The following is a 23,703-nucleotide window of genomic DNA, read 5'->3' on the forward strand; positions in this document are numbered from 1 at the left end:
TCTTATGGTACCATCTTTGCGCAGATGCTATGTTTTGATCGCCTGTTATTGCATTTTGCGCAAAACTTGCGGCAACCAAAAAACATAATTTTGGCGTTTGGAATTTTTTTGCCGCTATGCAGTTTACTGATCAGATTAATTTTATATTTTGATAGATCAGGCGTTTTTGAATGCGGCGATACCAGATGTGTGTATATTTTTTTAACCATTTCATTTTCAATGGGGTGTGATTTGAACTTTTAGGGGTTTTTTTTTTTTTTTGAAAACTTTTTTTTTTTTTTTTATTTTATTTTATTTTCCTAGTTTCCCTAGGGGGCTATATGGATCAACAATGCGATCGCTCTGCCCTATCTGTAGATCTCAGCTACACAGCTGAGAACTGCAGATACGCTGCTTTACTCTCCGTGCTGGCATTATGCCATCATATGACCCTGTGCTACCATGGCAACCACCGAAAGTCACGTGATCACGCACGTGACTTCCAGTGGGGGCGGCGGTAAGTAAAAGTAATGGCCGCGCGCATATACATCTCGCTGCCAGACTTTGGCAGCGATATGTAAGGGGTTAAATGTTCCGGGTGGAATGCGATTCCACTTGGAACATGGAGGCACACATGTCAGCTGTTGAAAACAGCTGATATGTGCGCAGATCGCCGCCGCCTGCACACGACAGAGGGCGGGGACTAACCTCACACGCTCCATGACGGATAGATCAGTCAAGGGTCGTGAAGGGGTTAAAAAAGGGTCATTTAGGGCCAAAGCGTTTCCTTTTAAATGATGGTTAGTAGTGATGGGCAGACCTGGACTGTAAAAGTCCGAATCCGCATGGTTTCAAAGGTGCCCAGGTGCCGGACCTGGGATTCTAGATAGTGATCCGGATCCGGCACTCAGGAAAATAAAAAAAATAAATAAAGGAAAAATAAACAAAATAAGAATGAAGCGAGCACTTCATACTTACCGAGGCTCCGTCGTGGCGGTACACTGCCTCTGTGAGCCTCTTTTTCATTTCCTTGGCCGCTCATCCGTATGCACGGCATTCCCCGCCCACCACCTGGCCTGGCGTCTGTGATTAGGTGCAGTCAGACGTGCCCCCAGCCTGTGTGACAGCGTCTGACTGCAACCAATCAGACGCCAGGATGGTCGGTGGGCGGGCAAAGCAGTGCAACTGTCTGCAGGTCAGTATCGTGGTATAAAAGTAAAAGTAATTTGTGTAGGGTCCCCCTTTATTATGATACCCAGCACAGATAAAGCCTACGTCTACAGACTGCAGCCCCCAGCTTGTGCGCCTATCTTGCCTGTGTATCAAAATAAGAAGAACCACATGCTGCTGTTTTTAATTATTTAAATAAATAATTAAAAAAAAAATCTGCGTGCGGTCCCCCCAATTTTCATACCCAGCCATGACAAAACCCAACAGCTGGGGACTGGTATTCTCAGCCATGGTTATTGGGACCCCCAGACTAAGAATAGCAGCCTACAGCCACCATTAGATGCGACAATCCCTGCGCTTTACATGGCTTTTCCGAATGCCCTGGTGCAATGGCAATCAGGGTAATAGGGGTTAATGACCAGTGCACAACAGTTATCAAGCTATCATGCCCAGAATTAGTGATGGGTAGGGGGTCTATGAGATTTCCCCCCCCCCCATCACTAATCCCATAAGTAAGAAAAAAAACAAACACAGAGAAAAATCCTTTATTTGAATTAAAACACAGCACCCTCTTTCCCCTCTTTATTAACCTTAAAAAGACCCTTGAAGTTCCACCGTAATCTTCACGACTGTTCAGGCTCTGCTACATCCGAACCTGGAGAGACCAAAAACATGTCCGATCTCTCCAGGCTCTGGGAAACACTGACAAGGGGGACCCGGCTGACATCAATGACAGCACTCAGTTCACCGGAGGTCATTACAGGGTTTCCACGGTATGTCTTCTGATGACCTGAAGCACACTGGCTTAAAGTGTGGGGAACCCCGCCAGCCTTTTAACACTGACAGTGCCAGCCCGGGGGTTGAGGAATGCGAGGTTGCCACTGGCCGGCACTGTTACTGTTAAAGTGCAGGGCCAGTCCTTTAACACTAACCGTGTCGATCCTTGCAAACATCAAGTGATGTCTCCACTGATCGCTCTGGGTCATTCATTCTCTGGAGCTCACAGAGGGCAGTCATGTTCCATGATAGCATGTTGTGAGGTTCAGATGTAGCAGAGCTGAATCGTCGTGGGACCTCTTGTGGTTTACATTGGACCTGCATGGGTGTTTTGGGGGTTAATGAAGTGGTGAAAGTGGGTGTTTTTTTGTCTTCCAAATAAAGGATTTTTTCGGTGTTTGTGTTTTTTTTACTTTCACTTACAGATGAGTAATGGCAAGAGTCTTTGAGACCCCTCCATTACTGATCTAGAGCATAGTGGCAGCTGTGGGCTGTTATTAACCTCTTATTTTACCACGATTTGCCACCGCACCAGGGCAGTTGAGAAGAGCCGGGTAAAGCGCCGGTCTTTTTGCATTTAATGGATCTGACAATTCCAGGGCGGCTTTAGGCTGCTAGTCTTAGCCTAGGGGTTTCCCAATGACCATGGGACTCCCCAGGCTGAGAATACCAGCCCCCAGCTATTACGCTTTATCATGGCTAGGAATCACAATTGGGGGTGACCGCACGCTGTTTTGTTTTTTTTTTGTTTTTTTTTAATTATTTATTTTAATAATTTTGAAAAAAAAGCCACATGTGGTTCTTCCTTTTTTGATACACAGCCAAGATAAGCGCACGCTGGGGGCTGCAGCCTGTAGCCAAGGGCTTTATCTCTCCTGGGTATCATATGGGGGTATCCTACGCCAATTGTTTATTTTTATACCACAATACTGACCCGCAGATAGTTGCACTGCTTTCCCCGCTCATGGGCCATCCTGGCACCTGTGATTAGTTGCTTTAAGCTGCCACGTATCATGGGGACACATCTAACTGCAACCAATCACAGGCTCCGGTGGGTGGGGAATGCAGTGCATATTGATGAGCAGTAAGTGGCGGCCCAGGAAATGAATGCGAGACCTGGGAGCAGCATACAGACAGTCTGGAGCCTTAGTAAGTTCAGCGCGCCTGTTTCCATCCCCTTATCCCTTCTACTATAATTTTTAATTACAGGATTCTCGTCCCCATAGACTTTTATTATTTCAAATCTGTTTTATTGATGAAACTGTTGTCAACATACAAACATATCATTTGTGCAATTACAATACATAAACATCATTTTCTCAATGCCGGGATAACATCCAGAAATTGTTACATTACTAAATTTCTTGGAATTCTTCAAATTATCTTTGTGATATTACCATACAACCACTTATAAATTATAGGTCAGAATTCCCACTTCTTTTGACTTCCCGTATCCTAATATACTCATTCTCCTTGTGTGTCTATTGTCTTATGAATTATTGATAAATCTTTTCATATAAAAAATGAAACTAGAAAAATGCAGATTAATGTTCAGAAATGAAAGAAAGAAGAGGAAAGATACAAGCATAAAGAAGAGGAAATTAGAGAGAAGGGTGGAGAGGGGGGAAAGCAAGAAAAGCAAAGAAAAAAGGGGGGGGGGAGGAATGAGACTCCCCACCGTTTTTCAGTTCAAAAAGCTCGCCAAACTCTCCACAAACTCTGGGGACTCCATGAACATAATCCATGGTCTCCAAACTGTAGTAAATTTTTCTGTGTTCCCATTTAGTTCTGCTGTCAGCTCCTCCATTCTCTGGAGGTTTGTCATTTCCTCCAACCAATCCAGCACCGTAGGGCATCTAGTCTGTTTCCAAAATCGTGGGATAATCATACGGGCAGCCGCCAGGCAAAATCGCAACATGTCCCTTTTTTGTGTTTTAATAGCTCCTGGGAGCATAGAAAGAAGAGCAACCTGGGGGGATTTTTCTACTTCACCTCCGCTCATCTTTTTGTACAGGTAGAACACTGAGTCCCAAAAGGGTTGCAGCTTAGTACAGCTCCACCATATGTGTAGCATTGTACCTGTGTCTGTGCCACACCTCCAGCACACATCAGACACAGAGGGAAATATAGCATGTAATTTAATCGGGTAGTGGTACCACCTTGTGAGAATTTTATAACTTTTCTCTTGAGCGGCGCACGCCAAGGAAAGCTTGTGGGTCCACAGGTACGCTCTGCTCCAATCGTCCTCTGGAATATCCTCTCCCAGTTCCTCTCCCCACCTACAGACAAAGTGAGGTTTATCCACCCTATTTCTCTGGTTCAGCATTTTATAAATGAGTGAGATGCCATGTCCAGGTGATGAGCCCTGTAAAAATATTTTCTCAAAAGGAGTAGGGGGTGTCCTCATCCTTCTCTCCCTGTCCTGGTACGAGAGGAAAGATTTCAACTGCATATATTCCATCCAGGAAATCTCTTTCCCTGTGGCCTGCATGGAAATATAAGTTGGTAGGGTGTGTCCCTGGAGCACGTGACAAAAACGAGTATCATCCGCCCGAGTAAATCCCCCGAATCTATGGGAGTGGAGTCCTGGGGGGAACTTCTTATTACCGAATACGGGGGTAAGTGGGCCCTGCTCCTGAGAGAGAGATCCCTTTTTTATCTCTCCATCCCACATCCCCATCGCTGTCCGCGTGAACTCCATTCCTTTCGCTATCTGGATCCTACTTTCTTTCTCTAACCATGGAAGTAAATGTAAGGGAGTTCCCAGCACATCCTGTTCAATCACCACCCATTGTTTCGAATTACCATGAAAATGCCAGTCCAGTAATCTCGTTAGGATAGCTGCCTTGTAATATAACTGAAAATTTGGGAGCCCCGCCCCCCCGTCACTTTTGTGTCTGGTCAGAGTTTTAATTCCTGTTCGGGGTCTCCTGTTCCCCCAGACAAACCCAGACAAGGCTGTCCGGATCTTGGAGAAGTAACTTAGCGGTAGCTGTATGGGTATTGTCTGAAACAGGAACAGGAACCTCGGTAACACATCCATTTTTATCGCGTTTATACGTCCAAACCACGTCAATCTCTTTTTGTCATATTTCTTTAAGTCCCTGATTGTCCTTTCTAATAAGGGGAAAAAATTGTGATGTACAATTTTTGCTGGATCCCTAGGTACCATAACTCCCAGATATTTTAAAACTGACGGTTGCCACTTAAAAGGGAAGTTTTGTGATACTCTCGCAAGGTCTTCTGCCGATAAAGTCACGTTCATGGCCTCTGATTTGGAAAAATTTACTTTGAAGTTGCTTAAGTTGCCAAACTCTTCGAACTCCTTGAGCAAGGACGGGAAGGATATGTGTGGTTGGGAAATGAACATGAGAAGGTCATCCGCGAATAGAGCCAGCTTACGGTTCTCCCCACCCGCCTCTATCCCGTGGATGCTTGTGTTGTTTCTCAGGGCGACCGCAAGGTGCTCCATGACTATGACGTATAAGAGGGGCGACAGTGGACATCCCTGTCTCGTTCCATTGTGGACCAGAAAGGATGATGATAGAAACCCATTTGTCCTCACTTTTGCTGAGGGTCTCGTATACAGGGACGCAATTCTGCCCAAAAATTTCTGACCCAAACCCACCTGTCTCAAGGCTGCCATCATAAAGCTCCAACTGACCCGGTCGAAGGCCTTCTCCGCGTCCACTGAAAGTAAACACATGGGGAGAGACTGAGCCCTCGACCGAGCCATCAGGAGGAACAATTTGTTGGTGTTGTCCCGTGCCTCCCGGCCTTTTACAAATCCCACCTGGTCCGTATGTATTATCCCAGGCAGGGACAGGGCAAGTCTGTTGGCAAGTGCTTTAGAGAAAAATTTCAAATCTAAATTAATCAGTGAGATGGGTCTGTAATTTGTAACCAGCAAGTGGTCCTTTCCCGGTTTGGGGATAACACATATGTGTGCTTCAAGAGACTGCGCTACCCACTGGGAGTTTTCAGATATGGAGTTAAATACTTTGGTCATGAACGGGGATAACTGAGTCTGAAAAATTTTATAGAACTTGGGGGTAAACCCGTCCGGACCTGGGCTTTTGCCTGAGGGAGAATCCCTGATAATAGATGCCACTTCTGTCTCTGTAAAGTCTGCTTCTAGGTTTTCAACCTCAGTATTGGGTATAGTCGGCAGGGCTGTTTTAAGTATGTAATCATTTATTTTAGTCTCCAAAGCTTCTTGTGGCATATCCCCAAATTTGCCCCTTATGTTGTAAAGGTCACTATAATATTTTTGAAACTGGTCCGCTATGTGGATTGGGTTCTGAGTCAAAAGGCCGTCCGATTTTTTGATCGTAGGGATGTGACTGGGGTCCCCCCTCGGATGTAATAACCTAGCTAGTGGTCTGCCACATTTGTCCGCATATTCATACATAAATCTTTTTAGTCTATTCCTGTGGCGCTCGTATTGTCGGTCCAGAATGGATTTAAGTTCCTCTCTGTTTTTAACTAGCTCTGTCAGTGTCACCGGGGATAATGTCTGCTTATGGATCTTCTCTAGGTCTGAAATATTCTGAAGTAGAGACAGAATAGTTTGGGCTCTCTCCCTCTTAATCCTAGCCCCATGTTTGATCAGAATCCCTCTCAACACACACTTTAGTGTCTCCCATTGAACAGGTAGGGTAGTAGTGTCTCCTGAGTGTATCTCCAAGAATTCATCTATTGTGTTCTGCAGGTCTTTCAAGCATCCCTGGTCCCTCAGCAGACTATCATTCAACCGCCAAGACCATGGCCTCCCAGGCCCATCCGGCATAGTGAGGCTCAAAAATATGGGGGCATGATCTGACCAAGAGATACTGCCTATAGAGGCCTGTATCTGCCATGTCAGGGCCTTCTGACTTACAAGGAATAGGTCTATGCGGCTGTACGAAGAGTGAGCCGGGGAAAAATATGTGTAGTCACGGTCTACTGGGTGTAGTGTTCTCCATGCATCCACTAATCTGAGTTCCTGTATACAACGTTTAACCTTCGTTAGTTTCCTTATTGAGAGAAAGTTATGTCCCGACGTTGTGTCTACCTTAGGGTCCAAAGTGAAGTTTAAATCACCGCCTACAATCACGGTCCCTTCTGCGAATTCATCCAGTGATGACAGGAGAGAGGAGCAGGTCGTCGCCGGATCTCTATTCGGTAGATACCAATTGACAATGGTAAAGATGGATGAGTTAACATTAATTTTCAGGAATATAAATCTTCCCTCCGTGTCCACCCGTGTATCTAGAACTGTGTGCACTAGGGACTTATGGATGCCTATGGACACTCCCTTGGATTTTGACTCTGGGTTGGAACTGTGGACCCAGTTAGTGTAATATCTGTCTCTAAAGATGGGGAGGTGGCCCGTTTTAAAATGTGTTTCTTGGATCAATAGTATATGGACTCTTTTTTTGTGCATGTCAAAAAATATCTGGGAGCGTTTTTGCGGGACATTAAGTCCCCTCACATTTAGTGAACCCCAATTAATCTGCGTCATTCCAATGCGGAGGAACGGTGGGGACTCTAGGGATAGGTTCGGGGATTAGGGAGAGAGAGATGTGCAGGCAAGTAGGATAGGAAGAGCTGGGAAAGAGAAGAGGAAATAAAAGAGAAGAGGTAAGAAGGTCGAGAATACAAAAGAAACTACCAACAAAGCAGTAGAAACCAAAGGCAAGGAGGTCAGAGTGCCTCCCACCTGCAAGGTCACAACAAGACCCTAACGTCGGGTCTAAAAAGACTAAAAGTAACTGTATAGGTATGAGAATACCAAACTGTCTAACCTAGGGATGGTGAGACTACGCCACTCCTTTATGGCGTGTTATCCCAATCAGGGAGGGAACTTTCTACAAAGGAGCCCCCTGCCCCGGACTAACAATAAGCAATTATTCAACTTAGTTTGTCAGCCAGAGCCCTATATAATGTGAGGACACAAGGTCTAGAGAGAATAATGTGCTATACACAGTACGGGGGTGCCCCCCGCCCCCTCTTCCAGGAAGGCGGGAGGGAACCCCCCCCCCCCTCATAATCAGAAAGACTTAATCCCCCTGGCAAAAAAATTATAGCAAAACTGGGAGGTACATTCTATTGAGAAACAACCCAATGAATTTTTGTTTATAAACCAATAACTCCTTAAACATCAGACTGGTCTTCCTCTTCGAGGGCCACGCATCCGATCACCATCTGGGGCAGCACCCCATACCCCCATTGGAAACACCGGCCATTCCTCTATAGGCACCAACGGAATGTCCAGGGCTGCAGCAAACGATGGCATATCAGTCGGGTTCCTAAGAACATGCATTCTTCCCGCGTGTCGGACCTGCAGGCGGAAGGGAAATCCCCAGCTGTATTTATACTCATACGAACGGAGCATGTCCAGGAGAGGTTTCAGTGCTCTCCTTCTTTGTAAAGTGAAACGGGATAAGTCCTGCAGAATCTGGACTTGGCTCCCCTCGTATGATGGTGAAACTCCACTGCGCAACTTAAACAGGATGGCCTCTTTAAGGACATAACGGTGGACCCTACAAATCACATCTCGAGGTCTGTCATTCTGTGTAGGTCTAGGGCCAAGCGCTCTATGCACTCTGTCTAGCTCCAGGGGTTGGCTTGATGGTTCACCCAGGATCTCATTAAACATCACTTGGAGGGCTCTCTGGAGATCCTTAGGTTCAACAGACTCTGGTAAACCCCGGACCCTTAAATTGTTTCTCCGGCCCCTGTTTTCAGCATCGTCCATTGCTTCCACCATATATTGTATTTGGCGGGAGTGTTGATCCAAAATGGCCCCTTGTGCCTGAGTGGTGTCTTCTATATTCTGTATTTTAGCTGCCTGTATTTGGTTCTGAGTGTCCACTCTTTCCACCTCCCCCCTCAGGGCCGACAGCTCTGTGCGGTATGCCTGTTCCAGCCTTGCTATATATGTCTCCATATCTTCTCTGGTGGGCATAGAAGAGATGTGTGCCCGGATTTCATTAAGTTCTGTCAGCACTCCTGGTTCATGTGATCTTATTGTACTTGTGGCAGGCTCTAACTCTGCTTGCATTTCCATATCATACACACTTTGACTCAGGCTGTGTCTCACTGAAGATAGGAGATTTCCACTAGCAGGGCCCTGTTCCCCATTTGCAGCATTAACAGCCTCTGCTTGAGATTTATTATTGTCCTCCTTCTGTGACAGGGGTAAGGGCACCTCTCCCCCCTCCTGAGGCCTCCCCACTGCAGGTCTGCAATCAGCATTGGTGGGGGTTGTACCCATGCTCCCTGCTCCAGGGATCTCCTGTACCTGAGACCTTGTATACTGGCTGTCTGGGGTTATCAGCTGCCTCTCCTCCGCTGCCCGGGTGGTTTCCTCTCTCTGTCTCTGCTGCTGCTGGGGCTTCCCCTGCCTCTCCATCTTGTGAGATGTCTGCAGTGCTGTCCTCTGCTTCGGCCCGGTAAGGAAGCCTCTAATTCCCTTCTCCTCTGTCCGTGACGCTCCTCTGCTGGGCCCCTGGGAGCTCTCCCTTCTCCTGCGCTGCATATCCTTTTCTTCCAGGCTCTTGGGCTGGTTTAATTGTCAGTAATGTAGTCCGGTGGCAGGAGCTGAGACAAACACGTCCTCACTCCTCCATAGCCAGGACACGCCCCCCCCATAGACTTTTATATGGGGACTGGAATCCGGTCTGGAATCTGATTTTAGAGATTGGATCACAGGGATTGGCCGGTCTCAGTTATTTGTGAATCTGGTCATCATTGATGGTTAGGACCTTTTTTTTTTTTTTTTCTGGCTTGATACATACCTATGTAAGTTACTGCTAGGTGGTGTCACATCCCAATATAAGGTTTCTTAACTATTTCATGACAGGGCAATTTCCCCCTCTTCCTGACTAGGCACATGTTTGTGTTTTAGCTTACATACGCGTTTAGCGAGTGTAGAAAAAGTCATAATAGAAGAATTGCCCGCACTTCCTAAACCTATAGTCTGAACTGGTGCAAACTGAACATAACATATAGTATCCAAAATAACCGTTGCACTCAAGTGGAAGTGGAAGGAGAACATAGGAATGTGAATATGTATTACTGCCCAGAAAATCATGAAAAATTAAAAAAAGAAAACAAGTTACTTAGCAAATAAAAATGGCCAAATTTACTTGTGCCCAGTTACCATGCGAAGGTGTAACTCTCAACTGGGTCCTAATCTAAGTTTTATGCTTCTCATCGTGTCCAGACTGACATCTCGTATGAGCTAGAAAAGAATCTGCAAAAAAAAATAAACACCTGAAGTAACTGGGAGGAGTGCACAAACAAGGGAAATGACTCCATAATACATAAGTAGCAGACTTGCCGGCACTTCCTAAACTTATAGTCTGAAAAAAAAAATCATAGTTCTATGTTCAAATAATTTTATCTCAATGTGTGTGTATATAAGATACATATACAGCAGGTAAAATAAGTATCAAACATGTCACCAATTTGATAAGTAAATATATTTGTAAAGGTGCAATTGACATGAATTTCTCACCACATGTTGGTAACAACAAATCCAAACCACATAGGCAAAGAAATAACCATAGAGGACCATATATTAGTAATGTGGAATAATAAGTGTCACAGTGGAAAAAGTATTGAACACGCTTACTGAAATTTGTTCAGTTCTCTAAATACATGCTGCTTGCAGTGAAAGATGGTGGTGGCAGTGGCATCAAACCTGGCATGAGGGGTTGTGTTGGAGCTGACGCTTCTGTTTCATTGAGAGGCGTACGCCATTCGCAACTCTCCTCTAATCTTACTACAAGCACTGCCTTAACTGTCTTGGGCATGGAGTTCACTAGAGCTTCACAGGTTTCCACTCAACTTCTTTCCTCTCCTCCATGACATCTGCCCTCCATGCAGTATAAAGGGCCTAAGTACAGTATAATGGCTTCCACACCTCTTCACACTGTACAAAACCTTTCCCTCACAGCCCTCCGCACAATGTAATAGACCATACACAAACCTCCACAATGTATAATTGCATGAATGCATGATAATGGTCTTTAATAACCCTCCATAAACTCCTTCATAGACCTCAAAATATTACAATGGCCTCCACGTTGCCCTCCAAATAATATAATGGCCTTGATATAGCCTTTCAAATATTTTAATGGCCCCCCACATACCCTTCCGTATAGTATAATGGGCCCCATATAGCCTTTCATATAATATTATGCACCACCCACAGTCCTCCATATAGATTAATCTGCCACACATTGCCTTCCATATACTATAATGCACCCCCATAGTCTTCCATATAGTTTAATGGGCCCCACATTGCTTCCAAATAGTATATTGCAACCTATAGTCTTCAATATAGTATAATGCAATCCCTATAGTCCTCCATATAGTGTGATGGGCTCCAATTTGCCTTCCATATAGTATGTCACCCTCCATAGTCCCTTCTATAGTACTATGCACCCCATAGTCTTCCATATATTATAATGCACACCCCGTAGTCCTACATATAGTATTATGTACCCTCATAGTCCTCCATTTATTTTAACCCCTTCACGACCTTGGACGGATCTATCCGTCATAGATCGTGTCCCGTTAAGCCCCGCCCCCTGCCGCGGGCAGGCGGCGTGGATCGGCACACATATCAGCTGTTTTCAACAGCTGACATGTGTGCCTACATGTTCCGAGTGGAATCGCATTCCACCCGGAACATTAACCCCTTAGATCTCGCTGCCAAAGTCTGGCAGCGAGATCTACATGCGCGCGGCCATCTTTTTTACTTACCGCCGCCCCCTCCGGACGTCACGTGAGTGATCACGTGACGTTCGGTGGTTGCCATCGTAGCACAGGGTCATGTGATGACGCCTGGTGCTACGAAGTTTCACTTTCATTCTTCCTCGGCACGGAGCAGAGGAAGAAAGAAAGTGACTGAATCTGCTGATTACAGCGGTATAGCTGTAATCAGCAGATAGCGATCAGCAATCGGACTGCTGATCGCTATAGCCCCCTAGGGGGACTAGTAAAATAAAATAAAAAAAGTAAAAAAAAAGTTTTAAAAAATTAAAAAAAAAACAAAAAACCTAAAAGTTCAAATCACCCCCCTTTCCCCCCATTGAAAATTAAAGGGTTAAAAAATAAATAAATATACACATATTTGGTATCGCCGCGTTCAGAAATGCCCGATCTATCAAAATATAAAATCAATTATTCTGATTGGTAAACGGCGTAGTGGCAAAAAAATTCCAAACGCCAAAATTACGTTTTTTGGTCGCCGCAAGTTTTGCGCAAAATGCAATAACAGGCGATCAAAACGTAGCATCTGCGCAAAAATGGTACCATTATAAACGTCAGCTCGAGACGCAAAAAATAAGCCATCACTGAGCCATAGATCCCAAAAAATAAGAACTCTACGTGTTTCGGAAAATGGCGCAAAACGTGCGCCACTTTTATTGGACAAACTTGTGAATTTTTTTTAACCCCTTAGATACAAGTAAACCTATACATGTTTGGTGTCTACAAACTCGCACCGACCTGAGGCATCACACCCACACATCAGTTTTACCATATAGTGAACACCGTGAATAAAATATCCCAAAAACTATTGTACGATCCCACTTTTTTTGCAATTTTTCCGCACTTGGAATTTTTTTGCCGTTTTCCAGTACACTATATGGTAAAACTTATGATTTCATTTAAAAGTACAACTCGTCCCGCAAAAAACAAGCCCTCATATGGCAAGATTGACGGAATAATAAAAAAGTTACGGCTCTTGGAAGAAAAGGAGCAAAAAACAAAAACGCAAAAACGGAAAGTGCCCGGGGGCTGAAGGGGTTAATGCATCCCATAGTCCTCTAAAAAGTATAATACACATCCCAGAGGAGTCATTTATATAGTATTATGGCCCTTGGCCACCAATGTGCTAAATTTTAAATACTCACCCCTTTCCCCCGCTGCTCCAATATCCTTGCTGAGTGTTGTGCATCCCTGCTAATCTCGGCACAGAGGACACACAGTAGTGACAACTTTGCGCTTGCTTCATTGAGATGTCAGCTCTCAGATGCTCAGGGAGAACGCTGGAGGGAGCAGATCATTGATTTCAACTGTGTTGCCATCTGCGATGCCGATTGAAATTGCAATTCTGGGCAGGGGTGCACCCTGCCTCCTTGACTCACAGGCCCCATAGCAACTGTCGTCTACCGCTATTGGCGATACACCACTGCTATTGGTTACTAGACGGTTTACCACTAATCTTTTTCATTTCTGTGCCTGTCATTTGCTTTGTCTCCCATTTTCAGTGTTTTCTTTTTTTCCCTCCTATTTCTTCCTTTTACTACGTTCTTGTTTTTGGACTAATAGTGTAAATGTTTGTTCTTCAGTATGATAATTGAGTTAAATTTGTATGAAATTCATGCTTTCACACTGAAAATAAATACAATGTAAATACAAGATCTGTGTAGTATTGTTCTCAGAAATGTAACAGCATTTCTGCATTCTTTGAAAGGCTGTAACTACGGGGTATGATTTACAAAGTATTTTAATGGTCAGTATTTGATTTTTGCACTCCTCTTTTTCCTGTGTAATATGATCTTTCTAGTAGTTTATTGCTATGCATTTTTTTGTTTACTCTTAATGAGACTCATAAATATGAAAAGTTATAGTAAGTCGGTAACTCTTGTGGGGACAGGCCTACTCATACCCTGGTTCTATACCTTAAACCAGGGGTCTCAAACTCGGCTGGGTGTATGGGCCGCACAGAGGAAAAAAAATAATTTGGGGGGCCGCATTCTTTGCAGGGCAAAGTGACATTTTTATTGATACCATATATAATATATATATTTTATTATTTTTTACACACCTTGGGATCACTGATTTTGAACATTTTCACTTGTTCATTATAGCAAACGTGCAAATTCTTTGTTTAAATATAAACATTTTTTTTTTTTTTTTTAAGTATTATTCCTATCTTGTAACTAATAGTCTTACAATTAGCACTATATAGAAATGTTGACCAACATCTTTTAGTAATGTTCCCCATATTGTTGTAACGTGCCCATCCTTGTCCCCTTGTAGTATTGTGCCCCATCCCACAGTACTGTGCCCATCCTTGTCCCCTTGTAGTATTGTGCCCCATCCCACAGTAATGTGCTCATCCTTGTCCCCTTGTAGTATTGTACCCCATCCTAGTCCCCATCCCATAGTAATGTGCTCATCCTTGTCCCCATCCTAAAGTAATGTTCCCCATCCTTGTCCCCATTTTGTAGTAATATGTTCATCCTTGTCCCCATGTTATAGTAATGTATTCATCCTTGTCCCCATCCTATAGTAATGTCCCCAATCTATAGTAATGTGTCCATCCTTGTCCCCCATCTTATAGTGATGTTCCCCATCCTTGTCCCCTTCTAGCAATCTCCCCATCCTATAGTACTGTCCCATCCTATAGTACTGTCCCATCCTATAGTACTGTCCCATCCTATAGTACTGTCCCCATTCTACCGAATCTAAGGTATTTGCAGCGATCGTAGCCACGGGGCTGCGATTTTGCCATGACGTACTGGGTACGTCATGGGTCCTTAAGTACCAGGGAGCCATAACGTACCCAGTACGTCATAGGTCGCTAAGGGGTTAACGTCCAACACACACACACACACACACACACACACACACACACACACACACAAACCATTCTTCTCACCTGTCCCGCGCTCCCTCGGCTGCCTCATCTCTGCTTCGTGCGGCCCCCAGGCCCGTACCCCTGTTCACTATCGCGGCAGCTGCAGTGTCACTGTCAGTGATTTATGTGACATGATTGTATTGCCGGCGCGAGAGCGCAGCGCCGACAACACATTCATCTGACATAAAGTGCAGACAGTGGCTGCGGCCCCTGCACCTGCCGCGATAGTGACCGGGGGCCACGGGCCTGGGGGCCGCATGAACTAGCCTGAGGGGCCACATGCGGCCCGCGGGCCGCGTGTTTGAGACTCCTGCCTTAAACAGAACCTTTTTTATTTAATTTTTTAACCTGGAGGCTGTCCGCTACTTTAACATTGAACATTGATGGCCTATTCTTACCCTACCTATGTCTGATCGGCCAGAGTCCGACACCCAGAACTCCCGCTATTCTTGGTTCCGCCGCCAGCAGCAGGCTGCTGGAAATGCTCTTTTTCGAAACTGCTCTGTTTTCTGAAAACAGCCAGGTACTGAACATCCTCCTCCCCTTTATTTCAATTTGCATTGAATGGGCAGTACCCGGTCGCTGCCAATATCCAAATAAGTAAAAATCTGCCAATCTGTAATCTGGCTGGTGCTCCACAGAGCTCAACCGTCTGATCGATCATAACTGTTGCATCCAGTAAACTAAGTGCTACATTGCTGGAATTGTCCCTGTCCTAACATCATGCAGCTGTCAGATTAAATAGCATTGCTGACAGATTCTTTTAAGTTATTTACCACTGTGTGTGTGTGTGTGTGTGTGTTGCTTTAATTCTAAGCCCCCGCCCCTAATCTTATACTCACCCTCCGGCATCTCCAGCTTTTATCTCTGCCGTTCCTGTTGGTCTCCCTCAGTTTGTGACCTGCCTGCTGATCCAGGTTTGATGCAGCGAGACTTCAATATAAGTCTGAGTGCCTCGTTCTGGTCTTATTCAGACTCTAAGGGGCACTTTGCACACTGCGACATCGCAAGCCGATGCTGCGATGCCGAGCGCGATAGTCCCCGCCCCCGTCGCAACTGCGATATCCTTGTGATAGCTGCCGTAGCGAACATTATCGCTACGGCAGCTTCACATGGACTCACCTGTCCTGCGACCGTCGCTCTGGCCGGCGACCCGCCTCCTTATTAAGGGGGCGGGTCGTATGGCGTCACTGCGACGTCACAGGGCAGGCGGCCAATAGGAGCGGAGGGGCGGAGATGAGCGGGATGTAAACATCCCGCCCACCTCCTTCCTTCCGCATATCCTACGGAAGCCGCAGTGATGCCGGTAGGAGATGTTCCTCGCTCCTGCGGCTTCACACACAGCGATGTGTGCTGCTGCAGGAACGAGGAACAACATCGGACAGTCGCGTCAGCGTAATCATGGATTACGCCGACGCTGCACCGATGATACGATTACGACGCTTTTGCGCTCGTTAATCGTATCATCGAGCCTTTACACACTACGATGTCGCATGCGATGCCGGAAGTGCGTCATTTTCAATTTGACCCCACAGACATATCACCTGCGATGTCGTAGTGTGCAAAGTACCCCTTAGACTTGCATTGAGAGCTTGTGCTGTAACTTCTGACTTCGGACCAGTCAGAAGTTACAATCAAAAGATGACGCCATGGGATTGGAGTAATGCCGAAAAAAGATAAAAACGCCGGAGTGTGACTATAAGATTAGGGCCAGGGAACCTGGGTTTAACCCCTTCACCCCCGGCCACTAAAACACCCTAATGACCGGGCCATTTTTTGCAATTCTGACCAGTGTCACTTTGACAGGTTATAACTCTGGAACGCTTCAACGGATCCTGGCGATTCTGAGATTGTTTTTTCGTGACATATTGTACTTCATGTCAGTGGTAAATTTAGGCCGATATTTTTTGCGTTTATTTGTGAAAATTTAGAAAATTGTGCGAAAATTTGGAAAATTTCGCAATTTTCAAACTTTGAAAATTTATGGCCATAAATCTGAGAGATATGTCACACAAAATAGTTATTAAATAACATTTCCCACTTGTCAACTTTACACCAGCGCAATTTTCGAAAAATTTTTTTTTCGTTAGGAAGTTAGAAGGGGTCAAAGTTCATCAGCAATTTCTAATTTTTCCAACAAAATTTACAAAATATTTTTTTTAGGGACCACATCACATTTGAAGTGACTTTGAGAGGCCGAGGTGACAGAAAATACCCAAAAGTGACCCCATTCTAAAAACTGCACCTTTCATACTGCTCAAAACCACATCCAAGAAGTTTATTAACCCTTTAGGTGCGTCACAGGAACCAAAGCAATGTGGAAGGAAAAAATGAAAATTTTACTTTTTAACACAAAAATGTTACTTTAGCCATAAAATTTTCATTTTTACAAGGGAGAAAAGAGAAAGTGCACCCTACAATTTATTATGCATTTTCTCCTGAGTACGCTGATACCCCATATGGGGTAAAAATCAATTGTTTGGGCGCACGGCAGAGGTCGAAAGGCAAGGAGCGCCATTTGAATTTTTGAACACAAAATTAGCTGCACTCATTAGCGGACGCCATGTCGGGTTTGAAGACCCCCTGAGGTGCCTAAACAATGGAGCTCCCCCACAAGTAACCCCATTTTGGAAACTAGAGCCCTCAAATATTTTTTCTAGATGTTTGATGAGCACTTTGAACACCTGGGGGCTTCACAGAAGTTTATAACGTTGAGCCGTGAAAAGAAAAACATTTTTTTTACCACAAAACTGTTGCTTCAACTAGGTAGCTTTTTTTTTCACAAGGGTATCGGGAAAAAATGCAACATAAAATGTATTGTCCATTTTCTCCTGAGTACGCAGATACCTCATATGTGGTGGAAAGTAATTGTTGGGCGCATGGCGGGGCTCAGAAGAGAAGGGCACCATTTGACAGCAAAATTGATTGGAATCATTAGCGGACGCCATGTCACGTTTTTAGACCCCCCCCCATGGTGCCTAAACAGTGGAGCTCCCCCACAAATTACCCCATTTTGGAACTAGACCCCTCAAGGAATTTATCTAGATGTTTAGTGAGCCCCTTGTACCCCCAGGGGCTCCACTGAAAGTTGATAACGTTGAACCGTGAAAATTATTTATTTTTTTTTAAAAAAAATTTTTAAATTTTTGCAGCAACAAGGTAGTTTTTTTTTTCTCTTTTTACAACGGTATCAGGAAAAAATGCACCATAAAACGTATGGTGCAATTTTTCCCGAGTACGCAGATACCTCACATGTGGTGGAAATCAATTGTTTGGGCGCATGGCGGGGCTCAGAAGACAAGGAACGCCATTTGACTTTTCAAACGCACAGACGCAGTGCACTGATCGGCCGCTGCAGGAGGCACGGTCGGATGAGATACAAAAAGCGCTGGCGATACGAAAAAAAAAAAGTCACGCCAAAAATTGAGCAGGGATGTTGATCCGCGCTCAGCGGGACGCACAGACAGATGCGATACTTTTTTTTCCGTATCCCCGACGCTTTTTGTATTGCATCTGTCCGTGCGTCCCGCCGAGCGCTGATCAGGGATGCACATAACGGATCGGCATCCCTGCTCAATTTTTGGCGTGACAAAAAGCATTGGGGATACGGAAAAAAAAGTCACGCCAAAAATTGAGCAGGGATGCCGATCCGTTATGTGCATCCCTGATCAGCGCTCGGCGGGACGCACGGACAGATGCAATACAAAAAGCGTCGGGAATACGGGAAAAAAAGTCCCGCCGAAAACTGACCAGGGATGCAGATACGTTATCTGCATCCCTGATCAGCGCTCGGTGGGACGCACGGACGCATGAGGTGTAAGAATTGACAGGGGATAGAGGAAAAAAAGAAAAAAAAAAAAAAGTTATACTCACATTACCCAGAGGATTTGTAGGAGGAACAGCTTTGCAGCAGCCAGCAGGCAGGAAGTTGGACAGCTCAGCAGAAGACCCAGGAAGAAGGACCCAGCGATGGAGGCAGATGTGATCGGCCGGTGAAGACAGGTAAGAGGACGTCGGGGGGACAGCAGAGGGGGAGGGGGAGAGCAGAGGGGGAGAGGGACAGCAGAGGGGGACAGCAGAGGGGGAGGGGGAGAGCAGAGGAGGGGGATACCGGAGGAGCTGCAGAATAGAGATCACGGGGGAGGCCGGCAGACTGGGATGTCTGGGGGCAGACCGGGAATGCTGGGGGCAGATCGGGAATGCTGGGGGCAGATCGGGAATGCTGGGGGCAGATCGGGATGTCGGGGGGGGCAGATCGCAGGGGGGGCACGCGCAGGGGCTGCAAGGTGAGCACAATACTCACCGCTCCTGCTCCTGCGACGTGACGTGACAGCAGCGGCAGCAGCAGCAGTGGCGTGGTACCACTAGTACCAGCCAGTGCTGCACGCTGCAGACATGTTGGGGGAGGGTCCCCAGACCAGCACAGGCCTGGGAAGGGCGGCCACCGGCAGATCAGACCGCCCCACTGCACACTGATTGGAGCGATTGCGCGTCATAGCACGATCGCTCCAATCAGTGCTGCAGGGGGGGGCCACGGTGTCTGCTTGCTTCCAGCCAATGATCAGAGCTGCTGCAGCTCCGGTCCTAGCTGGATTTTACAAGATCACGCTATTTTTGGCATTTTTTTTTGCCGAAAACAGCGTGATCAATGTGATTGGTGGTTCCGATTTGAACAGCCAATCACATCGATCGCCTATGGGGGGTGGCGATGCCGCCCCCCCTGGGGTCAAGCAAAGGTCCCCTGCTGTAAGAAACAGCAGGGGACATCATTTGAAAGCCGTTGCTATGGCCACGGCAATCAAATGAAGTTTAGGCCGTAAAATTACGTCCCTGGTCGTTAAGTCACGTTAAAATAGGACGTAATTTTACGGCCCGCGGTCGTGAAGGGGTTAAAGCACCACTCCAAAGCTAAAAAACAAACGAGAACAAAAAACATTGGAGTGGTGATTAAACCTTTGCCGTATAAATCTGGAATATACTAAAACAGTTTTTATCCTTATTAGCTAATTAAGGTGCTTTGGTGCTGCTTTGGCATAGCCAAGGTGCTAAATTGCCCTATTCCACAATCTATACTTGGATACCTTTGCCTCCCACTTTTTTAGCAAAACTCACAAAGTTTTTAGATTGGAGCATACAGTGGCATGTAAACGTTTGAGCACCCCTGTTCAAAATTACGGTTATTGTCAGTAGTTAATGCAAACTTATTTTTTACATTTTAAAATAAAATATATTAAAAAAAAAAAAAAGGAAAATGGGCTAATGCAAATGTTTGGGAACACTGCAAAGGTTTGGGCACCTCCTTTGGCAAGTATCACAGCTTATAAATTCTTTTTGTAGCAAAGAGTCTTTCAATTTTAGTTTGAAGCGTTTTCATCCATTCTTCCTTGGAAGTGTCTTCACTTCTTCCCTTTACCCGTGAAATATTCCCTGTGCCATTAGCTGCAAACAATCACAAAGCATAATTGATCCAATACCATGCTTAATGGTTGGCAAGATATTCTTTTCTTGAAATTCTTTGCCTTTTTTCTCCACGCATACCATTGAGGGCAAAGATTTCTATTTACACCCCATTAGTCCGCTGGACTTGTTGCCAAAATGCATCAGACTCGTTTTGATGTTCTTTTGCATACTTATGACGCTGAATTTTATGGTGAGGATTCAGTAGAGGTTTTCTTCTGATGACGCTTATGTGAAGGCCATATTTGTGCAGGTGTCTATGAACAGTAGAACAATGTATAGCATCTCCAGAGTCTGCTAAATTTTCCTGAAAGTATTTTGCAGTCAACCAGGGTCCTGATTTGCTCTTCAGTAATTCTGCAAGCAGCTCTCAGAAATTTTGCTTGGTCTTCTGACCTCCACTGTTCCTTTTAACTGCTATTTCTTAATTACATTTTGAACTGAGGAAAGGGCAACTTGAAAACACTTTGCTATCTTCTTATAGCTTTCTCATGCTTTATAGATCTCCACCGTTTTCATTTTCAAAGTGCTAGGCAGCTGGTTAGAAGAACCCATGGCTGCTGTGTTTATTTGCACATAGAGGAGTCTGGGTTTTTATAAAGCTGTGAAATTTTCATCACATGGCCTTTCCTAACAATAACAGTGAGAAGCCATAACCCTAACAGGATAATTACCGTATTTTTCGGACCATAAGACGCACTTTTTTCCCCCCAAATGTTCGGGGAAAGTGGGGGGTGCGTCTTATGGTCTGAATATAGGGCTGCGGGGAATGAGGGTGCTGCGGTGGAGCGGGTCATCGGGGGCACGAGCAGGCTGTAGCAGCCTGCCGTGACCACGTAGACCCGCTCATCATCTCTCAGTGCTGAAGCTGGCACTGACTGATGGGCGGGGGATAAACAGCCAGCCCGCATGATCACCCCTGGCAACTGCAGCCTGGAGTGATCATGTGCGGCTGTATTCACTGCTCCCCGCGCATCATCATCAGCGCGGGGTGCAGTGAATCAGTACACATTACTCACCGTTCCCCTGCAGCACCGCAATCTTCTCCTATCTCCTCCGGTCAGCTGACTTGCGTGGAGACTAGGGCCGCGCACAGCGATGACGTCATCGCTGTGCGCACGTGTCCACACGGGACAGACAGGAGGAGATCACGATACTGCAGGGGAACGGGGACGGCTCCACTCAGCGGCGCTGCCGCTGACCTAGACAGTAAGAGGAGCGGTGCTGCAGGGAGTGAGGTGAGGTAAGGCGAGTATGAACGTTGTTTTTTTTTTTTTTTTTTTTTTGTATGTGCCACAGGATGCGGCCATACACCAGGATGAAGGGGGTATATGAGCAGGATAGGGGTTTATGAGCAGTATGGGGAGTATATGAGCAGCCTGGGGAGTATATGAGCAGGCTGGGCAGTATATGAGCAGGCTGGGCAGTATATGAGCAGGCTGGGCAGTATATGAGCAGGCTGGGGAGTATATGAGCAGGCTGGGGAGTATATGAGCAGGCTGGGGAGAATATGAGCAGGCTGGGGAGTATATGAGCAGCCTGGGGAGTATATGAGCAGCCTGGGGAGTATATGAGCAGCCTGGGGAATATATGAGCAGGACATTACCCCATAAGTGTCAGCAGCAGATCCTCGCCCCATAAGTGTGTCATGACCACATTTTTTGCTTAAAATTTTATTTTCCTATTTTCCTCCTCTAAAATCAGGGTGCGTCTTATGGTCAGGTTCGTCTTATAGTCCGAAAAATATGGTACGTTCTGAAACCTTGGTCAGTTATCTGAGTGCACAAATCTCCTGGGGTGCTTAAAGTTTTGCATAAGCCTATTTTCCTCTTCGTAATTTTTAAAATTTAAAAGATGAAATATTTTTTTTTTCTAAAATACAATGGAAATGTGTCATCTTTAGCGTTATGCCTTTTATAGATAATTTAGTCTTCAACTTGCTTAACTGTTCATAAAAAGTTATTTTGTCCAGTGGTGCCCAAACTTTTGCACCCCACCGTATATTTACACAGCTCTTGCCTGCAGCTGCTCTGCTATGTTGTGCAGCACGCGGCCGTTCCAGAATAGAGACAGTATTATGGGCGCATGCTCTGATCAGTGAATCTGCTACAATGAGTGTGTGCTGGCACCAGCTTCTTCAATGGTGCATCTGGACAGTCCAGCACTGTCAATCAGCAGTTTGTCAGACACTAGATTTCTCCAAACTGTGGTTGCTCTGCCAGTTACCAGAGGAGTATCCAAATTCAGGGTGCACTGAAGGCACAGATTTATACCGTAACGGTGTGATTTGTATATGGGCTATGTGCTTTGTTCAAAATGTGTTGTAGTTATTGTGGCGCCCTGGACTAGCCAGGTCGTCACAGATAACACACAAACACCTCCACCCCCATTAGACAGGGACACCAGCCAAACACAAAACCCTTGTTGCCTCCCTCCAGTGTCTGATGTCCACACCAGGTGGGGCGGAGCCAAGCGGTTGGCCCCACCCACTGAGGAGTTCACAGGCCTGGAGGCGGGAAAAAGAACAGTTTAGTCCAGGAGGTGGAAGTGAGAGGCGTAAACACTTGGGTGTCTGGGTTTGTGGCCCAGGCACTGACAGCAAGGTTGGCAGACGGTGGTGGCCGTCTGCAGGAGTGGTGGAGCAACGCGGAACCATAGGACCGGGGTCGGGCGTTAGCCCGCCGGTACCGACCGGGAAGCAAAGTGAAGCCAGCACACACATGCAGGGCCATCGGATCCCGACCAGGCTTGGAGCCGCTGACAATAGTCAAATCCAAATGTGACCGGAACCCCAGGGGTTTCCTAACAGCAAAAGTCCCGATTGAAGGCAACCGCCCACACTGTGAGGGTATACAGCTACCGCCTAAGGCTAGAGACCCAAGGGCCAGCGCCTGCGGGCAAACTGGCTCCTCCGGTACCCATACACCGGGGAGCGGACTACCGTTGGGGATCCATAGTAGTCAAACGAGAACATCAAGGTGCAGGGAAAGACAGCCGCCATCACCTGTCCGGGGAGAGACACAGCAGGCAGCTGCGGGACCCATCCATCCAGCCATTTGGTTTACCGAGGACTTTGTACGTTTCTTACTGAGTGAGTACACCCGTGCCATCCGGCACCGCGCCGCGCTGTCCCTGCAACCCTGCACCTCACCAACCCTGCCTCCCCGTCACATCATCGGGCCCCGGGACCAACGACCCCTACCCACGGAGGGGGAAAATAACATCCTAGCTGCTCCCTACCATCGCTCCCGGGATCCCAGTCACCAGCAGCGGTGGTGCCCATCTTCACCACGACCCGTGGGTGGCGTCACGGACTAAATCCCCCAAACTAACCACCCCTTTCACTCACGGGCGAGGAGCGCCGCTCGAGTCCCCGGATCCGGTCCACCGTTCGAGCCACCGAGCAGCAGCAGCAGCGCCGGACCCGAGCGTTAGCGAGAGCGCAGCAGCGGCGGCGTCCTCCCCGCCCGCGACATTATGAAAGCCACATTTAAATAGTTTAGCAAACGAGCATCAAAAAATAATTTGACGTGAAAGGTTCTTGTAGTTGACATTGCCTTTGTAGTATAAACACAAAGTCCAAATATATGAAAAATGTAGTATTATTTATTTTTTTAATGTGTCTGATTGTACTTTTGCCTGGACTCCTGAGTCCTACAAAACCCCTCATAATATCC

At 46.2% G+C, this 23,703-nt stretch overlaps 1 protein-coding gene across 2 annotated transcripts in view; it reads left to right on the top strand.

The window, feature by feature from the left end:
* Positions 1 to 23,703, top strand: part of LRBA (LPS responsive beige-like anchor protein) — an 805,540-nt gene that overhangs the window by 269,120 nt on the left and 512,717 nt on the right. The gene's annotated exons all lie outside the window — the stretch shown is intronic.

The sequence above is a fragment of the Anomaloglossus baeobatrachus genome, chromosome 1 (genome assembly GCF_048569485.1).
Source record: "Anomaloglossus baeobatrachus isolate aAnoBae1 chromosome 1, aAnoBae1.hap1, whole genome shotgun sequence".
In the NCBI taxonomy this organism is placed as follows: Eukaryota; Metazoa; Chordata; class Amphibia; order Anura; family Aromobatidae; genus Anomaloglossus; species Anomaloglossus baeobatrachus.